The sequence below is a fragment of the Magallana gigas genome, chromosome 10 (genome assembly GCF_963853765.1).
Source record: "Magallana gigas chromosome 10, xbMagGiga1.1, whole genome shotgun sequence".
NCBI lineage: Eukaryota > Metazoa > Mollusca > Bivalvia > Ostreida > Ostreidae > Magallana > Magallana gigas.
This window is the reverse complement of record NC_088862.1, coordinates 35,547,482-35,553,011: the sequence shown is the minus strand read 5'-3', so window position 1 is coordinate 35,553,011 and position 5,530 is coordinate 35,547,482.

Sequence of the window (5,530 nt, the reverse complement as noted above, 5' to 3'; positions counted from 1 at the left end):
ATTATCTAAACTGCATAGAAATATTAATATGATGCTGAGCTTGCGGCGTAATCAAATTGTTTTCTTATACTTTTAAGGAAAACGCTCAAAGTTGCCCCCTAAAATTCGAATCACCAGTTCTAAAATTCAAGCTTTAGAATGCATTTTTTTTTTTTTTATTCATTATTTTTTCATATGCATACAAACATTTTAATAATATAATTCAAAGCCATTTTTTATTCACCCACTCACACATTCGTGCTCACATTCATTCAGATTTGGCAGTGGTTGCTTGTTTAACAAAGGCAAACGGTTAATATTAATAATAAACAAAGAAGAAACAAAAAATAAAAAAAATACTGAATTGTATCAAATATATATTTCCATACATGCCAGTTGTTGGTAAACTTTTGCATTTGAAATTTCTGACATGAAATATATTTTTCAACTTTGTATTTGTTATATAGATAAAATAGCAGCCCTGATAGACTAGACAGTATATAAGGAATAAGGAATCATTCTTTGAGTATTATGAGGTGATAATTTCGGTCGGGGTGTGGTCAAATCAAATAAAGCCCGAAGGGCTTTATGATAGATTTGACCACGCTCCGACCGAAATTATCACCTCATAATATTCAAAGAATGATTCCTTATTACTTATATTTATATTATTTCTAATGTGCACGATTAAAGATCTAATAATTATAACATTTTTACCGTTGTTTAATTCGTATAATTATGCAAACCCCACTGGCGCCCCAGGAATACGTCATTTGACACTTGCATCACACGTGTGTTGTACATGAAAACTCACAGACATGTATTGAAGAGTCAAATTTGCAAATTTATTAAGTCGATACAACAAAATATCAAATCAAATATCATTTGATTTTTTAAAAAAATGTGTGTGTTTATTTCGTGATAGCGGAAGGTACTTTCCTCCTGCGCGGTAAGGCGGTCGATCTACACCTCAGTCGAGATTGTACTTGATGGTAATGGAACAGTTCTCAAAGCGGGAGTTATTCAAAACTCCAGATTTAATGCTCGAGTCGGACATGGTGGAACAATTAAGTTCATTTTTGACAGGTAAGTTGGAATTTTCAGAATTATAGGGAACGATTTGAAGATTCTGTGATTGTTGGACGGAAATTACACATGAATCTTCAGATGGATCATTTATTTTGAAACTTGCGGTGGTTATTGTAGATAAAGTTGCACTCGCACTTTTTTTTTGGGTAGAAGACAGTTCACGATTATAGCTACGTATGGAAGCTTCGTTGCGATGCCCGGAGAAGTACATGATGTGTCTTGCTTCAAATCCAGCGTCGTTCATGGCCTGAATTGCTGTCGCTCTTAGACAGTGAGCTGTGTAACGTTTGCACCCGGCGGCCTTGCAAATATCCGGAAGGAAATTGACATATGATCGCTTTTTCATGGGATCGGCTGTGTACCATATGTTGCAATCTTTCGGGTAAGAAATGGCATCTTTAACGCATTTATTGAAAAGATGAGACGCATTTGGGTCCGTTTTAGACAAGAAGAACTTCAACATCTTCACAGGACAAGTTTCGTTTCCAGTTTCATACATTCTTTTGTCGTTCAGTGCTTCAAGTTTGTGAATGCCACCTTGATAGTTTTTTTGTTTTGTTTCATGCTTCAAACAAGCATATATGGAGCCTTCTTCGTCAACTTTGAAATCGAAGGAATCTACCCGAAGCTGATGATGGAATTCAAGACCACGAGACACAAAATGTATCGCGATGATGTACCACATTGCAAGTCGCAGATTGACTGGAGAAGAATATGCACTCTCCAGGTAAGCAGAAATTTTCTGTAAATCTGATTTGTGAATGATCTCCTTATGAGTTGTAGGGCGAGAAGTTCCAGTGACCATTCTATGCTTCATGAGACCGGTCAAACTTTTATTTGCAGTTTTGAATGCTTTATCGTTTACAATGTCTATATTTCGACCGATGTCGGATAAATGCCTGTTTATGGCGGCTCTGATTGCTTTCATGGTATTTTTATGATATTCGGAGGTATGCTCCTTTTTCGGGTTTTGGGGTTTTGCTTCACAGTAAAAGCGACTGAGTTTTTTCGCCAGATCCTCCTCGCAAATCTCAGCCAGATCTAGAGGGACTCCAAACGTTTCAATATGCCAATCTGTAATAAAAAACGCACAATGATATCCATGTTTTGACAGTTATTTGAGAAAAAACTGTAACTGCATAATATGGGCTGTTTTTGTTTGCGTTTAATTGCTGCTTACTAATATTCACTTTTAAAAAAAGAAGAAGCGTACCTGTATGAATCTTTAAACCCCATTTGGTGCTTTGTTTTGTAGCCTTTGATTGTGTGAGTTCCTGAAATCCTTTAATTTCATCGTCGGAAAGCTTGGCAAAACGAGTACTTGTTGGCGTTTCTGGGGCTGGCAACCCGGGATCATCGGATTTTTTCAAATCGGCAAATGCCTGTTGGGTTAATGTTATATCGAAGTCCGAAACGACCCATTTCGGATAGAAAATTGTCAAAATCAGAATCAAAACCTTCTAATTTTAATTCTGGCAGGAGGGCTTCATAATTATCCCCACTAAATACTTCAAAATCGCCATATTTTACCGCATCTGATATATCGTCGTTCATGGTGGCTGCATTCGATCAAAATAAAAAATGAAGTGATCAGCAGACGATCATTATAAGAAATCTATTCATCAGCAGACGAGCCGTTTATATAAAATATTTAAATTGCATATTAAGATATTTTTCTATAAATTTTATTTTAAATGGTAACCTTTACATGCTCATTTTAATTTTCATTCATTTTGTGTGCGAAAAAAAAACATTTCAAAACCACTACTTTTTTTATTTAGCACATGCAATGTATTACTACGCGCGCCGTGCAGCCAATACCGTTTTTTCGGTTTTGCTATAAGACACGCCCATTTTGTGTCACTCATATTTTTTGATGTTATTCGGTTTTAGGGTTCAAAATTGATTTGTAATGTTATCACAGACAAAGACAGTTGAAAATGTAAATATATCTTTTTTAAGACAGCAAATTAAATATTGTTTTGTGTACAAAATTATAAAGTTTACAACTTTATTGTCTTTTGACAATGGGAGTTCACCCAATAAAATAATGATAACATTGAAACCAATTCGTATAGAAGTATATTGGTAAATATGCATGCTTAGGATGCTCCAAATTGTTGATATTTTTTCACAGCTTACAAAAACATGTTGGATTGTCTCAACATCATGTTCACAGAAGGAACAGCAATCAGAAGATACAACATTGATTTTTTTCAAAAAGTAATTTACAGGAAGAATTCTATGAAGTAATCTGTATTGTAACCATTGAATAGATGAGTCATTGGTTGTCTTAAAACATACATTAAAAGCATCATAAACACAAATTTCTACCCCATATTGTACCAATTCTGAATTCTACTTTGGTATTGCAGTTGGGGTTATTTTACAGGCAATTATCTGTTTGTAAATTGGTTTTGTACATTTATCTTGCAAAAGAAAAGGTTTGTAATATAATGGAATATATGGAGAAAATGACCTCTTAAATAAACATTTGATATGTACTGGAAGAGAGGATCTTAGATATGTTGATATAGCACTAACTATACTGTTGTATTGCATTGTACAAATATGCAAATCAATTTTTTTTTTAAAACTTACATGTGACAAAAAATTTCCATTATCATCTGGAAAGTCATTGATGACCTTTACACATTTTTTGTACCAACTTTTTTTATAAACAATGTTTTCATACCAACTCTAATATGACTATTATACCAAATAGGCATGAATAGAAAAATGTCCTCAATATAATTATCATCAAAAGATTTTATAACATAGAGCATTGATTTAAATACATCTTTCCAAAAATTATTATTTTTCGGAATAACACATTCAGTAATAAATGCATCACCAAAATCTAGTAACAAGTTGACAAAGTCTTCACCATTAATGGCCTTCAATATGGAAGTCCATGAGCTATGTCCAACAATTAATCTTTTAATCCATGAACATTTCAATGACATAATAAACTTGTTAATATCCAACATTTTTAAACCACCTTTTTGATATTATTGAATAACTACTGCACGTTTTATTTTATCACATTTGGCATTCCAAAAAAATTCAAAAATGTATTTGTTCAATGTGGTGATTACCTCTTTGGGAGTAGGTAAAGACATACATAAATGGTTGATTTTTGGAATAACTAGAGATTTTACTACCGTCACACTTCCAATTGGTGTAAGGTTTCTTCTTTTCCATTGTTCAAGCATGCTTTTAATTTTTGGAACTTGTATATAATAGTTTAACTCAGTAACTTTTTCAAGATTGACAGAAAAGTTAATACCCAGTAAACTAAACGTTGTTGAGCCCCAATCTAGTTTCCATGTCGTGTTGTGAAAAACCTGATTTGAGAATTTTTTTGAGCCAATCCATATGATTTTTGTTTTTGTACTATTTATTTGCAACCCAGAAATGTTTGAATAAAAGTCTAGAGTGTCTAAAGATGCAAATAGTGAAGTAGGTGAACCATCCAAAATGAGAGATGTGTCATCTGCATATTGACTTATTTTATGTTCTTTACTGCCTATTGTAATACCTTTTATTTTATTGTTTTGTTTAATAAGAATTGAAAGTATTTCAGCACAAAGGAGGAATAAATAGGGTGCAATAGGGTCTCCCTGTCTACAACCTCTTTCAATAGAGAGGTAATTAGATAAAAAGCCACTTTGTAACACTGAAGCCTTAAAATTTGTGCTTAATATTTTAACCCACAGGATTATATAATTGCCAAAACCAAAAAAGTTCAAAACTTTATAAATAAATGACCAAGAAATAGAATCAAAAGCTTTTTCAAAATCAATTAGGACCAACAGTCCTGGAATTGTTTTATATTCAGTAAAGTGCATTAAGTCATAAATAAACCTCGATTTTCTCCAATGAATCTTCCTTTTATGAAACCTGACTAGGTATCAGAGATAAGAATATCCAAAGTAGATCTTATTCTATAACTAAGACAACCTGAAATAAGTTTATAGATAACATTAAATAGTGTAATAGGCCGCCAGTTTTGTCTGGGCTTATCCCCTTTTGGAAGACATGAAATAATTCCTAAACGCTGAGAGATAGGAAGTTCTTTCTTGGAGAAAATACATGTTATTGAGTTCAATATGATTTTTTTTAGGTCTACCCAAAAGAACTTAAAAAACTCAGCAGTATATCCATCACTACCAGGTGATTTATTATTTTTCATATTTTTTAAAACAACAAAAATTTCTTTTTCAGTTATCTCTTTGTCTAGCAACTCCGATAGACATTTGTCCAACTTTGGAACTTCATAATTTTAAATAATATTTTCAAGATCCAAATCTAAGAGTTCTGAATCTTTTTCTGTATATAAATTTTGTAAAATTGTTTAACTTCATCAAGTATGCGTGCCTGGTCATAGATCATACCATTTCCATCAAGTTCTAAATTTTTAATTGTTTTATTTAAATAATTACGGTTTTCTAAATTACAA